The 24,633-nt window shown below is 44.5% G+C and overlaps 1 non-coding gene across 1 annotated transcript; it reads right to left on the reverse strand.

The window, feature by feature from the left end:
• Positions 1 to 6,612: 6,612 nt before the first annotated feature.
• On the reverse strand, positions 6,613 to 6,686 carry trnai-aau (transfer RNA isoleucine (anticodon AAU)). The gene has a single exon. It is a non-coding gene; the product is annotated as a tRNA-Ile (tRNA).
• Between the last annotated feature and the right edge of the window lie 17,947 nt (positions 6,687 to 24,633).

Genomic DNA, 24,633 nt, shown 5'->3' on the forward strand with positions numbered 1-24,633 from the left:
AGTGGAACATTCTTACACCAATTAGCAGAGTAAGGTTAAGGCTGAAAGGTCACTATGGTGTAATTAGATAACACACGTCATAAAGCAAGTTTCTCTGTTAAGTGTTGTTATGACACAATTAGGACCATAAATAATTGGGATATGACATTAAATGTCTAATTAATAGTTAGTAGAGTCACCTTGAGACAGGAGACTATTGTAATATATGAAATAGCTCAATATCTATCATGATAGGTTAGTGTTCAATGGAAGATCACTGTAGCAGAAGTTATAATAAATATCTAATCATGATATTAGGAAAATATTAATTAGGGTATGTAATAAAAGACTATTGTAGCAGAGTTAGCAATAAATATCTAACCGTGACATTAGAATAACATTAAGTAGAATGTACAACTAAAGAGATAGTGGGAACTAACATTACTGATTTATTGTGTAGCTAGAGTGAGGTACTTTGATTAATACAGTTGGACATGCTGATAAGCTAACAGAAACATGATTTTAAAAATCTAAAAATCCACGGACCCTGAGGTTCGTGGGCGTTCGAGAATCTGCTTTCTCAGTGTTCAGGTTTTTTGTTTGCAAATAAAAGACCGACTTCTTGAAGAACTCTCTGTGTCTCCTGGCAGTTCCCTACATTTTCTCCACAGCAGATAAGGAACGACACCACATCGACTGGGATAATGCATCCATCGAAGGACAAGCCAAACGTAGACAAGCACGAGAATTCCTAGAAGCATTGCATTTCACCCATAATACGAACAACAAACACATTGAGTTGAAACCCATTTACGACCCCTGAGAAAAAGAATAGGAAATGACATCACCATATGAAATGACGTCACCACAGGACTTGACATCACCAGCCTAAAGAAACCGAAACATACAACTAGAAAGCAGGAATCATCAGCAGTACTTCGTCCGGAGGCTTACTGACGATGTTGCCTAGTATGATGACGAAACGTGTGAAAATGAACCGTCCAGCTTAGCGAGCAAACCTATATCCAGACAAGAGTAGACATAGAACTGCTAAAAAACGTAAGGTTGGAGCAGTGGTAATGGGGAAGGAAGAAACTGGAAAGGAACTGAATAGGTAATTTGCACCAGTTTTCACAATGGAAGACAATGATAACATAGCAGAATTTTAGAGAGTGACATAGACAATAGTGAAATCGCTGGCTATCAATCAGGAGAAGGTGCTAGGGAAGCTGAAAGGTCTGAAAGAATAAACCACTCGGATTCAATGGACTGCAGCCCAGATTGTTTTAGGACACAGCTGAGGACTTTGACCAGGTATTAGCTGTAATTTTCCAAACTGAAATCAGTGAGGGTCTCATCGCACTGAACAGTGACTAACGCAACATCTATCTTTAAGAAAGGAGGGTGGTAGAGGGAGGAAATTATAGGACTGCGGGGAATGAGAGGAGATAGGAGAAGTGCTAAATACACCAGTATTCACACTGAAAAATGCAATTTTGTGGAGGAGAATATTGAGATACAGGCTACTAGACTGGATGGAATAGAGGTTACGAAGGAAGAGGTGAGCAAGCAAATGAATTCCCTCTGAAAGTCGTGTGACAAGTATTAATGCAGATCAAGGAAAATAACATGAACGAATCTTTAATTTGAATTGAAGCCTGAACTCTGGTTCTCTTCCGAGACTGTGCCAGGTCTGCTTAATACAGCATATATTTCATGTTTTGCATTTGATTGTGAAAACATTTGAGACTGATTGATTTGCTGCAGACAGCATCCACCAATCATCACGTGTATGGCAATCAAGTCGTGCGTCTAACCCTGTCAAATGTTTTATTGCACAGGTGAGGCTTCCTGCATCTTGGATTCGTGGAACACGTTGTTTGGAAATACAGCAACGCAGCTGAGATCCGGCATGGGACCAGCGAGTTGATGTTCATGACAGCGATGGTCGGCTTTCGAACGAATACACATCTCAAGCGATCATGTGACAAGTTCTTGCAGACAGTGAAAGTAAAATGCCACGACGACTCCGGACACCGCACCGCTAACCACGACATCGATTTGCATGGCCAGTGTGAGGATTTAACACACGACCTTAGCGTTATTAGCACCACACTCTAGCCAGCTGAGCTAACCGACCAACGCAGCGATCTGCTCGAAAGCAAATGCCTATATTGCCAGAGGTCAAAACCACAGCGGCTGTTCATTTTCTACTTCATATCGATCGCACGATAGTCTGAAGTGTTTCCTTTCATTGCAAAGCTTTTCAACAAAAAAAGTATTTACTTTTCCGAACGTGCATACTCCAATTAACCATTTGCTCTGATATGCAAAATTAAGCACAATGTCCGGAGGCATGCAATTTCAATCGCAATGCCACCAGCTCAGCTGCAGCTTGTCATGTTGACAAACATCGTCTGGAGAAACGTACTTTCAACGGTCGCACACTGTTCTTCTGGATGCACAAAGACCTTTGGAGTCAGGGTTATGTGCTGCTGATAAACTGCTACGAACCTTATGACAAATGCATTTGAATTGTAATCTAACAGTGGGATTCTTTCTGCTCCCGAACTACGCAGTTGCATTGGTTTCAGCAACAGCTCAGACGTCAATTGTACGTTTTGCTCAAGGACTCATGTTGCTTGTGCAATCTTCGTTTGACAGCATATTTTGCAAGTTATCACGCCTTCCTGCAGCGTTTATCAGCGACAGATCAGCTGCTAAGATGATTGCTTCAGACAGCATGCTGCATCCTACATTTGAAAATGGAAAAGATGCAATCGTTTACAGGCTGAACACGCACTCACTGTTTTGACTGGCGCGTCAGACGCTGGGAGCTGATCTTACGGAGGTTTTCCAATCATGAGGAGCATGAATCGGGCAAATAGACGACTTCCTTTCGCTCAGATTGGGCATTGCAAAACGAGAGGGTATAAATCTGGGGGTGTGGGAGGGTGAGAATTCGAAAGGCAGTGAGGGCCAACGGTGCACGCAGAAGGTGGTGCGTTTTGGAATAACTTGCCAGACGATCTGGTGATGGATGGTATAATTCCAGAACTTTTAAGGAATCTGGACGTGTATTTGAAAAGGAAGGGTTTCGAGAGAAATGGCTCAAGTGCATGCAATCGCGGCTGGATCAGTTGAGCACATCTGTTCGGAATGGACGAGTTCGACCGAAGACTGTGTTTTCAGTGCTGTCCATATCTAATGGCTCTATGATAGTGCAAGTGAAATGATAAAAAAGATAAATAAAATAAATGAAGTAAAATTGTCTGAAGTTGTTGAATTCAAACTACTTCAGGAAATTTTATTTCAATTATTTTATTTATCTTTTTCAGTTGTGTTTTTTTCACTGTTCTGTACCTCTTATTTCTTGATTGTCTCTCTTTCTCTCGCTCCCCACTCTCTCAATACATTTTTCCTCTCCTCTTCCCGCTTTGCTACCCTTCTCCCCTGTTTTCCATTTTGTCTCTGCTTCACCCATCCTCCACGGATTTTGTCACATAGCACTGTCTTCAGTTTGTCTCATTCACGGCTCCTAATCTCCCTTTAATCTCTCCATACACTGTCATTATCACCTTTGCATCTGAAGCTTTGACTCACCTTCTGTCAGCCTGGTACAAATAGCTCCCTAATTCTCCCCCTTTTTTTATCTTTAACAAAGGTTCAGTTAGACTCCAAACGTCAGCTCTTTTCTCTCCGTGCAGATGGTGCCAGACCTGCTGAGATTTTCCAGCATTTTCTCTTTTAGTTTCAGATTCCAGAATCCGCAGTAATTTGCTTTTATTAATGGCTCTATGATGTTACTGGAATTATGATAACTCCAGTGTCGATGCATAAGAGTTGCAAGCGTGAGGGTGAATTCCCTCTGGAAGTCGTGTGACAAGTATTAACAGAGATCCAGGAAAATAACATGAACGAAGCTTTGATTTGAATTGAAGCCTGAACTCTGGTTCTCCTCCGAGACTGTGCCAGGTCTGCTTAATACTGCATATATTTCATGTTTTGCATTTGATTGTGGACACAATTGAGACTGATTGATTTGCTGCAGACAACATCCACCAGTCATCATGGGTACGGCGATCAAGTCGTGCGTCTAACCCTGTCAAATGTTTTATTGCGCAGGTGAGGCTTCCTGCATCGTGGATTCGTGGAGCACGTTGTTTGGAAATACAGCAACGCAGCTGAGATCCGGCATGGGACCAGCGAGTTGATGTTCATGACAGCGATGGTCGGCTTTCGAACGAATACACATCTCAAGCGATCATGTGACAAGTTCTTGCAGACAGTGAAAGTAAAATGCCACGACGACTCCGGACACCGCACCGCTAACCACGACATCGATTTGCATGGCCAGTGTGAGGATTTAACACACGACCTTAGCGTTATTAGCACCACACTCTAGCCAGCTGAGCTAACCGACCAACGCAGCGATCTGCTCGAAAGCAAATGCCTATATTGCCAGAGGTCAAAACCACAGCGGCTGTTCATTTTCTACTTCATATCGATCGCACGATAGTCTGAAGTGTTTCCTTTCATTGCAAAGCTTTTCAACAAAAAAAGTATTTACTTTTCCGAACGTGCATACTCCAATTAACCATTTGCTCTGATATGCAAAATTAAGCACAATGTCCGGAGGCATGCAATTTCAATCGCAATGCCACCAGCTCAGCTGCAGCTTGTCATGTTGACAAACATCGTCTGGAGAAACGTACTTTCAACGGTCGCACACTGTTCTTCTGGATGCACAAAGACCTTTGGAGTCAGGGTTATGTGCTGCTGATAAACTGCTACGAACCTTATGACAAATGCATTTGAATTGTAATCTAACAGTGGGATTCTTTCTGCTCCCGAACTACGCAGTTGCATTGGTTTCAGCAACAGCTCAGACGTCAATTGTACGTTTTGCTCAAGGACTCATGTTGCTTGTGCAATCTTCGTTTGACAGCATATTTTGCAAGTTATCACGCCTTCCTGCAGCGTTTATCAGCGACAGATCAGCTGCTAAGATGATTGCTTCAGACAGCATGCTGCATCCTACATTTGAAAATGGAAAAGATGCAATCGTTTACAGGCTGAACACGCACTCACTGTTTTGACTGGCGCGTCAGACGCTGGGAGCTGATCTTACGGAGGTTTTCCAATCATGAGGAGCATGAATCGGGCAAATAGACGACTTCCTTTCGCTCAGATTGGGCATTGCAAAACGAGAGGGTATAAATCTGGGGGTGTGGGAGGGTGAGAATTCGAAAGGCAGTGAGGGCCAACGGTGCACGCAGAAGGTGGTGCGTTTTGGAATAACTTGCCAGACGATCTGGTGATGGATGGTATAATTCCAGAACTTTTAAGGAATCTGGACGTGTATTTGAAAAGGAAGGGTTTCGAGAGAAATGGCTCAAGTGCATGCAATCGCGGCTGGATCAGTTGAGCACATCTGTTCGGAATGGACGAGTTCGACCGAAGACTGTGTTTTCAGTGCTGTCCATATCTAATGGCTCTATGATAGTGCAAGTGAAATGATAAAAAAGATAAATAAAATAAATGAAGTAAAATTGTCTGAAGTTGTTGAATTCAAACTACTTCAGGAAATTTTATTTCAATTATTTTATTTATCTTTTTCAGTTGTGTTTTTTTCACTGTTCTGTACCTCTTATTTCTTGATTGTCTCTCTTTCTCTCGCTCCCCACTCTCTCAATACATTTTTCCTCTCCTCTTCCCGCTTTGCTACCCTTCTCCCCTGTTTTCCATTTTGTCTCTGCTTCACCCATCCTCCACGGATTTTGTCACATAGCACTGTCTTCAGTTTGTCTCATTCACGGCTCCTAATCTCCCTTTAATCTCTCCATACACTGTCATTATCACCTTTGCATCTGAAGCTTTGACTCACCTTCTGTCAGCCTGGTACAAATAGCTCCCTAATTCTCCCCCTTTTTTTATCTTTAACAAAGGTTCAGTTAGACTCCAAACGTCAGCTCTTTTCTCTCCGTGCAGATGGTGCCAGACCTGCTGAGATTTTCCAGCATTTTCTCTTTTAGTTTCAGATTCCAGAATCCGCAGTAATTTGCTTTTATTAATGGCTCTATGATGTTACTGGAATTATGATAACTCCAGTGTCGATGCATAAGAGTTGCAAGCGTGAGGGTGAATTCCCTCTGGAAGTCGTGTGACAAGTATTAACAGAGATCCAGGAAAATAACATGAACGAAGCTTTGATTTGAATTGAAGCCTGAACTCTGGTTCTCCTCCGAGACTGTGCCAGGTCTGCTTAATACTGCATATATTTCATGTTTTGCATTTGATTGTGGACACAATTGAGACTGATTGATTTGCTGCAGACAACATCCACCAGTCATCATGGGTACGGCGATCAAGTCGTGCGTCTAACCCTGTCAAATGTTTTATTGCGCAGGTGAGGCTTCCTGCATCGTGGATTCGTGGAGCACGTTGTTTGGAAATACAGCAACGCAGCTGAGATCCGGCATGGACCAGCGAGTTGATGTTCATGACATCGATGGTCGACTTTCGAACGAAGACACATCTCAAGCGATCATGTGACAAGTTCTTGCAGACAGTGAAAGTAAAATGCCACGACGATCCCTGACACCGAACCGCTAACCACGCCATCGCTTCGCATGGTCAGTGTGGGGATTGAACCCACGACCTTGGCGTTATTAGCACCACGCTCCAACCAGCTGAGCTAACCGACCAACAATACCTTCCGCTCGAAAGCAAATGCCTGTATTGCCAGAGCTCAAAACCACGGTGGCTGTTCATTTTCTGCTTCATATCGATCGCACGATCGTCTGAAGTGTTTCCTTTCATTGCAAAGCTTTTCAACAAAAAAAGCATTTACTTTCCCGAACGCGCATACTCGAGTTAACCATTTGCTCTGATATCCAAAATTAAGCACAATGTCCGGACGCATGCAATTTCAATCGCAATGTCACCAGCTCAGCTGCAGCTTGTCATGTCGACAAACATCGTCTGAAGAAACGTACTTTAAACGGTCGCACACTGTTCTTCTGGATACTCACAGACCTTGGGAGTCAGGGTTATGTGCTGCTGATGAACTGCTACGTACCTTATGCCAAATGCATTTGAATTGTAAATTAACAGTGGGATTCTTTCTGCACCCGAACGACATAGTTGCTTTGGTGTCACAGCAACAGCTCAGAAGTCAATTGTACGTTTTGCTCAATGACTCATGTTGCTTGTGCAATCTTCGTTTGACAGCATATTTTGCAAGTTATCACGCCTTCCTGCAGCGTTTATCAGCGACAGATCAGCTGCTAAGATGATTGCTTCAGACAGCATGCTACCTCCTACATTAGTCCAACCTATTTTAATATCAGGCACCTGTCTGTTGTACTACATTCCTCTAAAAGTAAATTAATCCATACATTTTCTGAAATAGCATGCTCGTTTGAAATTCAGATAGCCACAGAAGATTTCTGCACTAAATGCCTACCTCACCGACCTCTCCTGAAGTTAACCCAACTACCTAATTGTATCTGTGTCTTTTCTCGCTTCCTATAACTGCCAGCCATAGCACTCCCTTGCGTTTGAAAATTGCTCATTGCCTCTATCTGTCGCTCCAACCAATCTATTTAATCTGATAGGATTAGCACCGAATGATTTTTTTCAGATATAATCCTCAGAAACACTCAAACTCTCTCGAAACTCCCACATCCTTCAAGAATAGCATATCACTCTATTCAACGCTATTGGTTCTTCCTCCAATCAACAGACACAGAAGATAGCATTATCTTATTCCTCTAAAATATTGCTCAAATCTAATGTAATACTTATGGCTTTAAATTAACAAAAATAGAAATGTGTCAATAAAATATAATCAAAACTGAAACACCTACTAACTGTTGTAGATTTACAGCAAGGCTACACTTAAATATTTTGCGCTTATCTGTTTCTGTGCTGCGACCTGTCAAAAACAGATTCCTCCAAGATCAGCTGAAATTTCACTGATTGTTAAGTTTCCAAGCCTGCAGGCAAAAAACAAAGCAGCCGTCTATTCTATTTTCCAGGTAACTTGGGATGGACAGCCAACACTGGCTGAGTCAATGACAGCCAAATCCTACAGACATATTCAGCTCAGTTCACTGGTAATTATGCGAGATTTTTTAATCCGCCGAACATGAAGAAAGAAACAATGTGTCCACCTCGTCTGGAGTGGGTGATCTTTATAAATGAATGTATACATCGTTGGATAGCACCCTGACAAATGATCAAATCATACGCACGCCTGCGTGCTAATTTCTGGATCATAAAAATTCAATTATAGTGTGACATGTTGTGATGTGAACACACTCTTCTTCATAATGTGAGAAATCCATGTTTTTGTTTCAGGGAAAGGGGGATGCAGTTTTGACAGCACCTTCTCGTTAAATCACGCATGCCTTACGGTTTCTCTAGCTTTACCGTTTGTTGAAGTATTTTCTGGCTATTGCAGGATTTGTCGGGCACATCGAAATTGCCTCATCTACTTGTTCTAACCCAAATTCTACCTCCTTCCATTACACAGAGCTTCTCAGTCTTTGCGCATACATGTAGCAGGTTTTAACTGAATCAATGCAGCATCTCAAACACACCCCCTCAGGAAACACTCACAACACATCCATTAACTTCCCAATGAGACAAGTACGTTCCATTCGAACAATACATGGGATGTCAACTCACTGATGGTCAGAGCACATCCTTGACTGTATTTTCTGTTGCTGTTTAACTAACTTTGTAAATAAACAGCGATAAATATGCAGTTACTATAAGCAACCTGTAAAAGTTGGACAGTTCATCATTCCCTTGAATTAATTTCCAGTGTAACTTATTATTTTCTGAATGTCAGCATCTCTAACGCCAACGCCAGTGGTACGTGTGAATTTTGTGGGAAAGGAATTCACTTCAATCAGGGCTTTACATACATAGAGAAATGGAAATTGCTTTCACGAATAATTGGAACTGCAGATGAACGGGACCCAACTTTCGTTTTTATAACATGTGGGCAATACTGGAAAGACGAGCATTATTTTCCCATCCTGAATCGCCCTGCATTCAGAGGCATGTTCAGCCTTTCTGTGGCACAGTTTCAGAGCTTATGATGTTTGTCTTTCTCTGGATTCGCTGATGGCACAGAGTGACAAGGAATGCAATATTTCTTTTCTAACAGAAATGAATGAACGGGAGTGAGTATAATCACTTCACTGAAGTCGACTCGGAGTTATGGCCAGCAGAGATCAGTTGTAAATTACAGTGTCTGCAAAGCATTGGAGTTGAATTTGCTCCAAAGTCGCCCACAGTACATACTTGAAGACCTGGGTTACTAACACAGTGACATAACCAGAATCCCACCGACCCCCAGAAAAATAACATCTCTCGGCAGAAGACCAGCAATCTTTTCATGATTAATCACATTTAATTAGAATTGTAGGCGGAAGATAACTGAACCGCGAAAATCTGGACAGAATAAAACTCCCGTTCACAGTGTACTCAAAAGCTAGAATCATACTGAGATGGAGATAGAGGATACCGTGATAGAAGCAGTGTGCAATCGTCGTGCATCGGAGAATACAGGCACAGACATCCGTTCAGGACAAGGTCGCACGGGGATTCGTTCTTCGTGTGATGACGCTCCTCCTTAACAAGCTTATTTTGCTCTGATCGTTAAGGCAGAGGTGCTGGTATGTCAGGAAATGGCTTCTCAAACAGTGGCGGGGTGTGTCCAATTGTCTCATTTCTTAAAAAAAAAATATTGTATATTTTTTGTTATAAACAAAGAAGCTACAAACGGCAAAAGAGTTTTCATGCGTCAACAGAATTTTCTTGCCTGGCTTTTCTCTCTGGAATCTCTACTGCCTGTCAGAATCTATGAATGAATTTACGTTTTGCAAAGGGCTTTCATTGTGGGATGTTTCAAGCATGAGAGAGGCTCTAATGTAGTTAAGTTGCTATATCGAGTCAGTTGGGTTTTCAAATCATTCATTTGTCCAGATTATGTTTTCGTTTGATCGTCTTTCAACTGTAGTGGGTAAATAATTTGTTCTGCTTAAAGTCGAGTGGATTGACCAACTGCTTCGTTGCAAGAATATCCAGTTGAAATCTGTATTATCCCAGGAAACACAATATACATCGGTCTTATAACTGATAAAAGCTGCGTACTGGAGTACTTTCTTAAAATCTGTGCAGAGGGTATGGCTTAGTCTATAACAGACTGGGGGCTCTTGCCAGAATTTTTTTCTATCGTCTCAATTTGAGTGTAAGGTTATTGGACTGAAAGTTAGTGAGTGGTTGCTGCGAGTGTATTTTGCTCTGGATGTTGGATGCTGTTTGCTTAAGCATTGATAATGACACTTTTGGTGAGTGAGACGTTTTTGTTGCGATGAAACAAGTGACTTCAGCGGCGTTACAAACGGTGAGCAAGGAAAAGCTGCTGAAATTGGCAGACAGGCTGGAATTCGAGTTACCTCTTTCCGCAACGTTTGAAAAATGATTACAACAATAGCTCGACATTTAGATTTGCTGGGAATGCCATCAGAATATTCGTAAGTGGCTACCTTTCATTTGAAAATGAACCAGTTTTAAGTTAGAGGCCAAATAAAGAGGAAGAGAAAAGGAATTGAAACCGTTTCAATAGCAGTTAAAACACAGCAAAGAGAAAAAAAGAACGATTTGATTCAGCAGAGCAGACATGGAAAGGAGAGGAAGGTCATAGCAGAACAAGAATAAAAGAGAATGAGAAAAGGGAGAGAAAGAGAGAGAATTTGGGGGAAACAGGGTTTCAAATTCAGAAACTGACATTTCAGCAGGGAAGTCGAATTAAAGGATGTAGGTGCAAGAAGAAGGTAAGCTTTGAGAAGGAGTTAATATGTCTGAGCAAAACCATTGTAGTCAAAGGCCTCGTGGGGATTTTTTTTTAAATACAACGTGCCACTCTCCTCCATCGCCAGACCATAGCAACACGACAGTTGGAGGAAAAACGCCTCATCTTCCGCCTAGGAACCCTCCAACCACAAGGGATGAACTCAGATTTCTCCAGTTTCCTCATTTCCCATCCCCCACCTTGTCTCAGTCAAATCCCTCGAACTCAGCACCGCCTTCTTAACCTGCAATCTTCTTCCTGACCTCTCCGCCCCCACCCTACTCTGGCCTCCTTCCACCAATCGCATTTCCAACGACAGTCCCCCAAGTCCCTCTTCCCTACCTTTTATCTTAGCCTGCTGGACACACTTTCCTCATTCCTGAAGAAGGGCTTATGCCCTAAACGTCGATTCTCTCCTTCCTTGGATGCTGCCTGACCTGCTGCGCTTTTCCAGCAGTACATATTCAGCTCTGATCTCCAGCATCTGCAGTCGTCACTTTCTCCTCATAGTGCTGATGGCTCAAGGGACCACTGGATATGTGTCTAAAGCTTTAGCAGACCAGAGTGAAGGGTCAGTAATGATCACACTGAAGAGTGGAGCAGGACCGAACAGTGCAACAACCTTCTGCTGTTCCTTTTTTCTGTGTTTCTATTCTGTTAAAATATATAAAATCAGAATGATTGTAACTGACCCAGACATCGGTATTACCTTAACAATACTAGTTCAAAACTGTCCAACTCCTTACCGAGCAGCAATCCAAGACTCGGTTCACCACAAGGTCTGCAGCACATCGAGTACAGCCATGGTGTTTCTGGAAGCTTCTGCACTCGCTGCGTTATTCCTCCCTTTATATTATGATCTCAAATTCTTAAATGGTGTGAGAGAAGCAACATAGTCCAAAGGAAATTAAAAATGCTGACATTGCGTGGTGGTGACGTTTGGGGTGAGGGGTAATGAGACAAACAATGGTGTGGTATCGTGGTGGGGTGATGGGCAATGAACGACCACGATTTCTAAACGTCACTCCTCATCTTGCTCAGTCCACTCCCAGATCCATTCTCGCAGCCTGTTTCATATTGACCTCCAGCTCAGAGACAGACATTTCCAGGGGGGCACTTACCCATCAAAATCAATCACGAACACACCCATAACAGTGTTTCCCAACGGCACATACTCCTCAGTAAACACAGCAATGATTTTACACAATAACCTGTGTCTTCAGCCCTATCCACACCAAGGGCAGATTAACAAACAGTGAAGCAATTCAAATAAAAAGGAACAAATTAAAACTGAACCAAGTATCGTGGACACTGCTCGGCGCCTGTGTCATGGAAGAAGCCTGATCCTCTTTGTGGTTAACATTGAGGACCCAAAAACCACAGGTTTGAATCACGTTGCCACACTGTCTAACCATGAAACCTCAAACAGGAATATAGGTCCTGGAGCTGCCCTCCCTGTTAACCCTCACTGATTGCGTGTGGATGGGAGAAATAATAATTCACTCCAGCTTTACTGGCGGCACGCATGCTCACAATCCACATTAAGGGAACGAATGTTCCAGGTCCCTGCCCCACTGATGGATGATGTTGGGGAGGAAGTGAGAACTGCAGATATGGGAGATCAGAGGTGAGAGGGTGGTGCTGGTAAAGCACATGCGGTCATGCTGCATCCGAGGATCAGGAGAATCAGCGTTTCGGGCATAAACACTTCATGAGCAATGGTGAACTTCTTCAATTTAGGCCTCATTAATAGAGGCTTCCCAGTAAGCTTAAAGTGAACTCGGAGAAAGTGAGAACTGCAGATGCTGGAAATAGGAGTCGATCGTGTGGTGAAGGAAAAGTTAAGCCAGTCTGGCAGTATCCGAGCAGCAGGAGAATCGACGTTTCAAGCAGCAGTCCTTCATCAGGAAGCTAATAAATGCAACATCGACTCACCTGTTCCTCCGCTGCTGCCCGACTATTCCTTTCTGGCAGTACACTCGTGACGTGGATTTGATGACGTCGCACGGCCAACAGCAATCACGGGACGGGTCTGGGGGACCGAGCTGGACCTCAATCTGGCTTCGAGCACCACCCTTGGTGGGTGTGAGAGAAGGGATCAGCTAGTGGGAGGTTTTGCTGGAGCCAGAACCTTGTTATAGTGTTTATCGATACATGCTGCCAGATACAGGCTTCGAATACAGGGAAAACTGATCCTTTTTCCGCACAGAGCGGCACGTTAGGGACAAAGTACCCAGGAACGAAGTCTTCTTTACAGAAGGTGAACAATGAAGAATTCCCTGGAACTTTCAAGCCCTGAAGTTTTCTCAATATACAGTTGAAAAAATGGAATGAAGTTTAAAACAAAAGTCAAAACATTACAGACCTTCCTAAAGTCATGGGTCGGGAGACTTTCTGAGTTGGGCTTTCACCAAGAGGGCTCTCTGTTTCCTGCCGTGGCAATGCTTTCCCGCACGGGGCGAAGATGTGCCTGTTTTCCACCAGCTGCCCTCACCGCTCTCGGCTCCTGCTGACCTACTTCATGCACACCAGGCCGCACCGTTGATAGCTGTGGCTGATGTACATCACGTACACCAGGCCTCATGGCGGACTGCTACTGCTGAACACATCAGGACGACCAGGCGTCATAGCTGACTGCTGGTGACTGACATCGAGTACACGAAGTATGAATGCTGACTACTGCTGCTGTTCTGCATAAGACAAAGGAGGCTTCGCCGCTGACTGCTGCTGCTGACCCTACATCGTGCACACCAGGCCTCACTACTGACCGCTGCTGCTGAACTACATCAGCCGAAGCAGGTCTCACCCGTGACTTCTGCTGACCTACATCGGGGACAGCAGTCCTCACCACATGTGCTCTCCCGAAAACTCTTCCAATCTCTTTCTGTGTCTTCCAACTCTCTCTCTCTCCCCTTCCCACTCCCTATATCTCTCCACCTACTCTATCTCTACTACCCTCCCACATCTCTGTGCCCCCTCTTTTTCTCTCTCTTCCCCGTCTCTCTCTCTCCAATCTATCCACACACTGTTTCTACTCCCTTCTCACTCTCTGTCTTCATCTTTTTTTTAGATTAGATTACTTACAGTGTGGAAACAGGCACTTCGGCCCAACAAGTCCACACCGATCCACCCCCACACAGACCCATTCCCCTACACCTAACACTCGGGGCAATTTAGCAAGGCCCATTCACCTCACCTGCACATCTTTGGACTGTAGGAGGAAACCGGAGCACCCGGAGGAAACCCACGCAGACACTGGGAGAATGTGCAAACTCCACACAGTCAGTCGCCTGAGGCGGGAATTGAACCCAGGTTTCTGGCGCTGTGAGGGACCAGTGCTAACCACTGTGCCACTGTGCCACCCACTGTGCCACCCACACCTCTGCCCACTCTACGTCTCTCTCGCTCTCTATGTGTCTCTCTTTATCTACCCCCTCTCACTCTCTCTACCTACCACTCTCTTTCCACCCCGTCCCATTCTCTATTGTCTATACCACGTCCCATAGACTCTCGCCTCACTTTTTTATCTCTCTCACACTCACACTCTCTCTCTTCCCTCCCACTCTGTCTCTCTACTCCCCTCCCACTCCTTCTCTCTCCACCAACTCTCTCTCACCACACCCACTCTATCTCTGTACTCCCCTCCAGCTGTCCCTCCATATGTTTCTCCTCCCCTCCCTTTCTCTCTATTTCTCTCTAAACCTGAATGTCACTCTCTGACTCTCGAACACACACCCACACACACTCTTTCTCTGTCTCTGTATCTCTTTCTACTCCATCTCACTCACTTCCTCTCTCTCAGTCTCTTGCTTTACAAAACCCTCCCATTCTCAGTCTGTCTCTGTGTCAAAGTTTCTATACCCTACTCCTCCTCTCTCAAAACCCTCACACAATCTCCCTCCACCCGTTACCCACACACTCTCTCTCCTTCCTCCATTTTTCTATCTCTTACCCCATCCCACTCTCCCTCTCTCTCCCTCCACCTCTCACCCTACCCCACTCCCCTCTCTCCACTTCCACGATCACTTTCTAACCCCCTTCCACTCAATCTTTAAGACCATGCCACACTGTCTTACTCTTACCTCCTACTCTCTCTCTTGCCCCGACACCTCATCTCTCACCATCCATGCCCCACCCTCTTTCTCTTTGTCTCTCTCTTTCATGTTACCTCCCTCCCATTCTCTCTTGCTCTCTCTCTCTCGCTGTCTCTCTCTCTACTTGCTCCAACTCAGTACCTCTCTACCACTCTCCCACTTTCCCTCTCTTTCTACACATTCCCTCACTCTCGCTACCCTCTACACCCTCTCTAAACACTCGCACTCTCTCTTGCTACGCTCCTCCAAACTCTCTCTCTCTACATACTCCCACTGTCTCTACATGCCCTACGCTCTCTCTATACCGCTTCTCACTCCCTCTCTAATTCACTCCCACTTTCACTCCCTCTACTCACCTCCCACACTCTCTCTTTCTCTCCACACGCAAACCACTCCCTCTAGATCTTTACATCTCTCTCTGCTTCCTCTCACTCTCGATCTGTCTGGACCTCACTACACACCCCTTCCACTCTCATCTGCAGTCTGTCTGTCTGTCTCTCTCTCTCTCTCTCTCTGTCTCTTGGTCAATCACTCTCTCTCTCTACCGGCTCCCCCCCAACCATATCTCACTCTCCCTCCCTATCTACCACAGCCCCACTCTCTCTCACTCAAAACCCTCCCACTTTCTCTCTCTCCTCCATCCACAAACACACTCTCATCTCCCTTTCTCTCTCCCTCACTGCCATCCACTTTCTCCTCTTCACCACTCCCCCCTCTCTCTCCATCACTCCCACTGTCACACTGCCCCGTGACACTGTCTTTGTCCCTCTATTTGTATGCTCCTCCCATTCACTCTCTCCACAGGCTTCCCACACTCTCTGCCCCCTCCCACCCTCCCTGTCTCTCCACCCCACTGCCACACTCTCTTTCTCTAAAACCCTCTCTGTGTCTCCCTACTCTCTTTCTCACTCTCTCCAACCGCGTCCATTCTCTCTCTGTCTGTTTCTCTACCCCTCTCCTCTCTCTTTACCCTCTCTCCCTACCCTGCTCCCATTCTCTCTTTCTCTATATATAACTCTCCTCTCTCCCACTCTCTCCCACTCTACCCCCACACTTTCTCTCACGCTCTGTCTTCTCGCTCCCACTCTGTCTCTACTTACCTTCCACAATCTCTCTCTCTCTCAAGCCCCCTACTACACTTTACGAAGCCAGTGTACATATCGCTTTCGCTCCCTTTGCCCCTCCGACACACTCTCTCTACCTCATCTGAATCTCTTTCTCTCTTCCCCACTCTCTCTCCTCTCTCGCGCTCTGCCACGTTCCACTCGCTCTCTCCCCGACTCTCTCCCCCTTCCTTTCTCTCCACTCTCTCCCCCTCTCTGCCGCCTCCAAATCTTTTTATATCCCGTTCAAACTCGATATCTTTACACTTCCACCTCTATGTCTCTACCTTCACCACATTCTCTCTTTCTCTCTCCAACCTCCAATACTGTCTCTCCCCATGCTAACCCACTCGCCCTCTCTCTCCACTCTTTCTTTCTACTCCAACGTTCTCTCTCTCTCTTACCCCTCTCTCCCCATGCACATTCTCTCTCTCATCCCTCAATTTCCTTCTGACTGAATATCTCTTCATTCCCTCCCTCACTCTCTGTCTGACACACTCTCTCTTGCTCCTCTTAACCTCCCCTCTGACCCATTGACGGGTTTGAGTTGAGAGGCTGTGCAGTGGATGAGAGGCTAGAGAGATAGGGCCGGTTTGGAAGGGTGACAAAACGGGGAAGAGATCGAAAGACGGGAAAGAGAGAGAGACAGCAGGAGAGTGAGAGAGAAAGGTAGGGTGAGAAAGAAGAGTGGAGGCATGTGTAGCGACAGGCGGTGAGAGACAGAGAGAGTTTGGGACGAAAGCGAGTGAAACGGCGACGGGGACAGAAACAGAGGTTATGTAGAGGGAAAGAGACGGTGTGAAATAGGAAGCAAGACCGTGCGAGAGAGTGCAAGAGACGGGGTGATGTAGAGGAGAGCGTGTGTTGGAGAGAGAGAGATGGAGATGGAGAGAGACGATGCAGTTGAGTGGGGATGGTGTGAGTTGGGTAGAGATATGAATTCAGCCAAAGGCCAGGTCGGATGCGAGTCCCAGTGGTGAAAGCCAGGACAGAGTCGTTAAAACCGAGCCCGTGACCTTAGGCAACGGTTCCCTCCCCTTCCCTGAGGACCAGGAATTGGGGTTCAGTCTGTCTATCTGCAGCAACCCTTCTTCAAAATATAGAGAAGCAACAACATCGTTCATTTGCTGTTTGGCACTTTTTAATGAACATGTGTATTGTTAACAAACTGAAGTGTTCGATACAGTCAGTGTCCTGACAGAAACATTGGAATGTCTCCTTTCAAGCCCCTGTGGGATAAGCTTCGACAAACCAGCAATACCCTCATATCGACAACAAGCTTCATTGCTGAAACACTGAACTGAATTGCAATATGAAAACCCTGGATGGATTGATTAGTGAGTGAAATTGATTGATTGGTGAATTTGGATAAAGGGATATTTAAGTACATTCTTCAGTTGCTGTTTGAACTTAGTCTGGGTCACAACATAAATCGCGGTATTTGTGCAGCAACTGAGGAGCTGCAGCATGAAGCCCAGTTCCTGCACAAAGTAATCTAAATACACAAGGTCATCAAATATATACCACATCCGTCTCCATATAGAAAATACCATTAACGTTGACCATAACAAGATGAAATTGGCCGAAATCACAAACAACAAAATGATGGATTTTTTTCGAGTTTTCATTTCTGTGTCAGACTGAGCATTCCCCTTCATGTGAACCCGGAGTATCGTGCGGGCTCTGCTGGTCACTAAAATGTGTCTGACTGTGAAAATATTGAGCATCAGAATCAGGAGAAAAGGTATAGTGGGCGTCAGAATGTGATGGAGGAACTCGATTGTGACCCAGACACGGGAGAATTGAACAATGTTTGTTACCACACAAACCCAGGGGTCGTTTCCCAGTTGATACCGAGCTTCAAACATAAAATACCAGAAAATGTTCTTTAAACAGCTCAGCACAGTCCCTGTTCCCAGAACCACAACCGCCGTTTTCTCATTGCAATATTTACTTTTCAACTTCTTGCAACAAATGGCCAAAAACCGATCAAAGGTGAAAGTGACCGTGAACCAGACAGAGGAGTCAATGGCTGCATAAAGCAGGACGGCGTGGATATTACACACGGGGAAGTCGAACAGGAAATAAAACTTCTCCCGGTAAACAATGGGAATGTGTCTCAGTATCAAGTCGAGGATAATGACCAGTAGATCCGCCACTGCCATGGCCCCCAGGTAACGTCGGACACATGGAGACAATCCACAATCTTTATGTAGCAGGACATAGATCGTCAAGACGTTAACTGAGAGGAAGGAAAACGAACACGTTACACATCAGCCTGGAGTCAAAGTTACCAGTTTGATTTAGGAACCAGTGAGATTTTCATACATGTCATTGTATTCAGAGATTTCTTGATAGAATTGGAGCTGAAGTAACAAATGGGAAGGTCTGATTTACTGAGAAAACAATGGTCATAAAAGAAAAAAACACCTCCCTTTCCCCAAATGCACAGTCACACATCCATAAGAACAGATAGTTCAGAGAACATTCACATTCGCTCGATCACTCGAGAGAAAACACAGGTACCTTCCTTCCGTCTCCGAATATGGAGCCTGAAAACATTGCTGTCCTGAAGGATTATCTCCCAGTGCGTTGAAGACAAAAGGAGTTTGGAAATTTCTGTCTTGTAGTCTAAATTCTGATCGATCCTGTTTCGCGAATAAATGTAAATGCAGGGAAAACGTATTCACTCATTTACGTGCCTGAGATGACCTTGGAACAGTGTCTCCTTCTCCCTGGAACGGGATTATATCACTCGTAATCTTATGTTATATCCAAATGACGACGTCTGGCATTCACAGATAATGTCAGGGATAGAATGTCCAGAGAATGTTGCAGACAAAATGTTCCAGGGAATATCGTGTATAGAATGTTCAGAGAATGTCGGTTATGGAATGATCCGGGCAATTTTGGGTACAGAATGTGATGGAGTCACAAAAATAATGACATCACAGAGGTCCTTCTCCCCATCACGTTTAGTGAGGCCTACTCAGCCTCATGGTCGGAATTTGTCCCCATACTCAACTCAAGCGTCACTTCTTCCACCAAATGAAACAGATAATGATAATAGCTCAAAAAAAATGATGTAAGTTTATCTTTCATGAAAACACCGGTGTCATATCTTATTCAGCTACTTCTCCTCAACACCTTTTCAGATCTGACTAACACTCCCCACCATAAAGTGTTCTGGATATTCAAATCTCAATATCGGTCACCCTGTCGTCGTCGCTCGCTAATGTCATTAAACAAATCAATTTCCCTCAATGTATGTATTGATTTCCTCAATCCGCTTTGAGAATAAAACGCACATTCAGACAAAGTGCCTTTCATTCAGTATTTTAGCCCATTAGGATTTGCTCCATTGTCGACTTTATCCCTCATAACGACTGGGTCAGGAAACAGTCATACACAGTCATACACACACAATCAGATCTGATGGGTAAGGTTTAGTGAAGCCCCATCACCACTCCAGCGAATATCCTGTACCACGGACAGGACAGACCCATTACTGGTGGAGGCACCGTAGGATACATTCAGGGAAGGAATTACCCTGGAATTCCCCAACATTGATTCCAGAACTCGGGAAACCTCATCACAGATGGTCGGCGAAATACCCTGATCCTGCACACCGTCAGGGAAATATCAAGTTCCGTCGATGTTGAAATACAATCAGAGGAAGCACTGATGGTGGTCAAGACACAGACGCACTCTCAGTGTGGGGCTTCATTGTATATAACCGAGGGTGTCTCCAAAGGCCCGGCACGACCTGATCAGTTACAGTCCTTAAATTATTAGCAACCAGATTCTTGGAAGTGATGGGGGAACCAACAAGAGGGATACATTCTCACCAAACTTTAACAGACAGAACTTCCCGAACAAGGTCTGTCAGAGAAGCCAGCATTCAGTCCTGGCAGACGGGATGTCTCAGCCTCATATTGAATATACTACCCACTTTGTTTTTTGGCACGACTCCTGCAAAGTAGGCCATACTTCTAAAAGACCGAGTAAATGGAAACTGGACATACTTGTGGCATTGCCATCAGCAGTTGCAACATCAATCTCTTTCCCGACATTTTAAAGTCAAAAGTGGACTGTCGCTGATGGTTCCAATGATTCAGCAAGATTCAGAACGATACCTTTCCTGAATTAGTCTTTTCAGCACATCAAGTGTTTTAGACAGGAGCAAAATGAAGTCAATCAGCTATTCGAAGTTCACTCGGGAACTGGAGCAGATCTTTTAATCTCTCGTGACTTTTAGACCAGAAATGAAAGGAAAATTTCAGGTTTTCGAAGCTGCTACACAGGAATACGGGGCGACTGCTTACTGAGCCTGGACCAGGGATAAACTTTGATAAAACTATCATGATCAGTTTAAGCAAATTGACGTTTGCAGTGGCACAGTGACGAGTGCAGGGACCTCAATTATTCGCAATCAATATCAACGATTTAGGCAACTGGAACAAATGCCTTCTGACTGGGATAGGCAGGAAATTAAGTTATTAAGTGGAAGTCGAGAATCATGAATTGGATAAGCAACAGGCAGCAATTTGGCAGCTGGAATATAACGTGGGCAACCGTGAAGCTGTGATTTTTTTTTGTTTTAGGAAAAATACACATCTGTATATTACATGAATGGAGAGAGATTACAGGACGTAGTGATACATTGTGCACTCAGACCTGTTCAGACATCTTTTTTATTGTTCCATCTCCCCCGATGTTCCCAGTGGAACCATTGTCCTCAGTGCACATTACGATGGGGACTGGTGTGGGGGATATTTTGAACAGTATATCAAGGGGATGACATTTATCCAACAGTCCATCCTTTGTTGCTACGTTGAGAGCTGAAGACGATGGAAATGACTCACTGCTTGTGAATAAAGAGGCTGTGGCTGCTGCCAGGATAGTCGGTATTCACCAGCATGATATACAGTGCATTTTAAACCGGAAATATTAATGGACTTGGATACAGAGGATCCCATCACAAGAATGAGAACAAGATATTCTTAAATGGTTTGGTATATAACGTTTTCAAACCACCAAAGAGAGCTTTAATTCAGTGGATTGCAATTGGTCTGAGGCCCCTCAAAGTGGAAAATGCCAATGTAGAAAAATGTCTGTGTTCAGTCTGAAAACTGGAAATGATATGTTTTGGTCATTATTCTTGACACGGAGTATACACGTTAAAGGGTATTTCCACTGCAGTTGCAGAAGAGCAACTCTGAGTGAACAGATTTGCAGATAAGTAAGACGAATTTCATTCTACGTTCTTTAAATTGTAATGTTTGTAAGACAGTCTTTCAAATTTGAAAAAACGATTGAAATGTCCAGAAACGCACCTGACGTTGGTAGGAATATTTCAGGAACAACATCGCTACGTATCAGATCAATCTGCCCTGTGCTTCCAAAGACACTATTTAAAAAACCAAACAGTCGTGTAATGTGTCACAGTAGCTGAGGTATTTTCAAGAAACAAAACCTACCACTTGTGCAGTGGTGTGGCAGGCTAGAAGAGGGCGGCTTTGTATACCTCTTATCACAAAATCCACAGAAAGAGAGAGGGAGAGATGGGCTTTGACCCCAGCTTCAGTGTATTATCGTGAAAAACAGCTAAGAAAATATTTTTAGTACAGAGCACCTCAGTGCACAGAGATGTAGGCAGAGATACACGTAAACATCGATAAGTACACAAATACACACAACACGTACACACACAATTAGCCACACAGGTATGGACTGTTACAGCTGAACACAAACACATGCATACATCCACACACATTGACAAAATCAAAGAACAAAGAAAATTTACAGCACAGGAAGACGCCTTCCGTCACTCGAAGTCTGAAACAATCCAAATTTACTGTCTAAACCTGTCGCCCAATTCCGAAGAATCTGTATTCCTCTGCTCACTACCGACTCATGCACCTGTCCAGGTGCATCGTGAATGATTCTACCGTGCCTGCCTCTCCTATCTCTGCTGGCAAAGCGTTTCAGGCACCTACCACCCAATGTGAAAAGTACTTGCCACGTGTATCCCCCTTAAACTTTGCACCTCTCACCTTGAAAGCATGACCTCTCATTATTGAATCCTTCAACCTGGGAAAAAGGTTTTCTCCATCTACCCTGTCCATATGCTTCCTGATTTTGTAGACTTCAAACTGGTCCCCCCTCAATCGTCTTTTTTCTAATGGAAACAAAACTATCCTATTCAACCCCTCGTCATAGTTAGCACCTTCAATACCAGGCAACAAACACGTAAACATTCCATGCATCCTTTGCAAAGCATCTGCATTCTTTTGGTATTGTGGCGACCAGAACTGTATACAGTACTCTAAATGCAGCCGAACTAATGTCGTGTAGAATTTTAACATGACCTGCCAGCTCTTATACACAATACCACGTCCGTTGAAGGCAAACCATATGCCCTATTGACCTCAATCCACCTGTGCTTCACATTCAGGGTGCAATGGACCTGAACTCCCAGATTTAAGGGCAGCACGGTGGCACAGTGGTTAGCACTGCTGCCTCACAACGCCAGAAACCCGGGTTCAATTCCCACCTCAGGCGACTGACTGTGTGGAGTTTGCACGTCCTCCCCGTGTCTACGTGGGTTTTCTCCGGGTGCTCTGGTTTCCTCCCACAGTCCAAAGATGTGCAGGTCAGGTGAATTGGCCATGCTAAATTGCCCGTAGTGTTAGGTAAGGGGTAAATGTAGAGGTGTGGGTGGGTTGCGCTTCGGCGAGGCGGGGTGGACTTGTTGGGCCGAAGGCCCTGTTTCCACACTGTAAGTAATCTAATCTAATCTCCTTGCTCATCAAGGCTGTTCAGTTTATTATATAATTCGCTCTATAATTATGCTTCCACAATGCAACACCTCAGATTTGCCTTGATTGAACTCCATCTGTCATTTTTCCTCCCAATCTCTCGTGTATCGATATTATACAGTTTTCTTTGACCGTCCCCATGCTTTCTGCTACTCCATCAATTTTCGTGTCAACTGCAAACTTGCTGATCATTCCAACATTGTCTTCTTCCAGATAATATATATATATCACAAGCAACAGTGGCCCCAGCACTGATCCCTGTGGCTCACCACTGCTCATCTCTCTCCTTTTCGAGAGACTATCTTCAACTACTACTCTCTGTCTGTGTTTGCTCAACCAGTTCTTTATCCACTGAGCAAGAGCACTCTGCATACCATGTGACTTCACTTTCTCTGTTCGTTTTCCGTGGGGAACATAACCAAACACGTTACTAACTTCCACATATAAAACATCTACAGCTCTTCCTTGATCTACCAACTCAGTAAAAGAACTCTATGAAGTTGATAAGGCAGGAAATACCCCTCAAAAAATGTTTCTCTCACTGATTAGTCTATTCTTTTCCAAATACAAATAGATTTTATCCCTGGGTACCTTCTCTAGCAAGTTTCGCACGCCTGACCACAGGCTCTAACTGGTCTGTAGTTACCAAGGATATACCTACTATCCTTCTTGTACAGGGAGACAACGTGAGCAAACCTCTCGTTCACCGGGACCTCAACTGTGTTTAAGGACATTGCTAATATATCTGTTAGTGTCCCAACTATTTCCTCTGTCGCCTCCCTCAGCAACCTGGGATAGATCCTATTCATTCCTGGTGATTTATCCATCTTAGTAACCTCCAGCCTATCCAACACATCTTCCCAACTTATGCCAATGTTATCCAGACCAATCAATCTTCCATCTCCAATCACAAAATTTATCATCCCCCCCCTCCCCCTCAGTGACACTGATGCAAAGTACTCCTTCAGAATCCACCCATTTCCCAGTTTCGACACACAGTCTTCCCTAACTATCCGTTAGTGCACCAATGCTTTCTCTAGTTAGGCACTTGCGTCTTATATAAGGATAAAAGGATTTGAGATTCTCCTCAATTCTGCTTGTTACCGCTACTTCGTGACTTCTTTCAGCCCTCTTGGTACCTCATTTAAGACTTGCCCTACTCTTCCAATATTTCTCCCGGGCACGTTCTGTTCTTTGCTGCCTTGACCTTATATGTGTTCACTTTTCCACTTGGCTAGTCATAGAGTCATAGAGACGTACAGCATGGAAACAGGCACTTCGGTCCAACACGTCCAGGCCGACCAGATATCCCATCCTAATCTGGTCCCACCTGCCAGCAACGGGTATGTATCCTCCAAACACTTCCTATTCATGTACCCATCCAAATGCCTCTCAAATGTTGCAATTATAACAGCCTCCACCACAGCCTCTGGCAGCTCATTCCATACACGTACCTCCCTCTGCATGAAAAAGTTGCCCCTTAGGTCTCTTTTATATCTTTCCACTCTCATTCTAAACCTATGCCCTCTAGTTCTGGACTCCCGACCACGGGGAAAAGACTTTGCCTATTTTTCCTATCCATGCCCCTCATAATTGTGTAAGCCTCTATAATGTCCTCCTCAGCCTCCGACGCTCCAGTGCAAACAGCCGCAGACTGTTCAGTGTCTCCCTGTAGCTCAGATCCTCCAACCCTGGCAACATCCTTGCAAATCTTTTCGGAACCCTGTCAAGTTTCACGAAATTTTTCCGATAGGAAGGAGACCAGA

This window comes from Chiloscyllium punctatum, chromosome 43 (genome assembly GCF_047496795.1).
Source record: "Chiloscyllium punctatum isolate Juve2018m chromosome 43, sChiPun1.3, whole genome shotgun sequence".
Taxonomy (NCBI): Eukaryota; Metazoa; Chordata; class Chondrichthyes; order Orectolobiformes; family Hemiscylliidae; genus Chiloscyllium; species Chiloscyllium punctatum.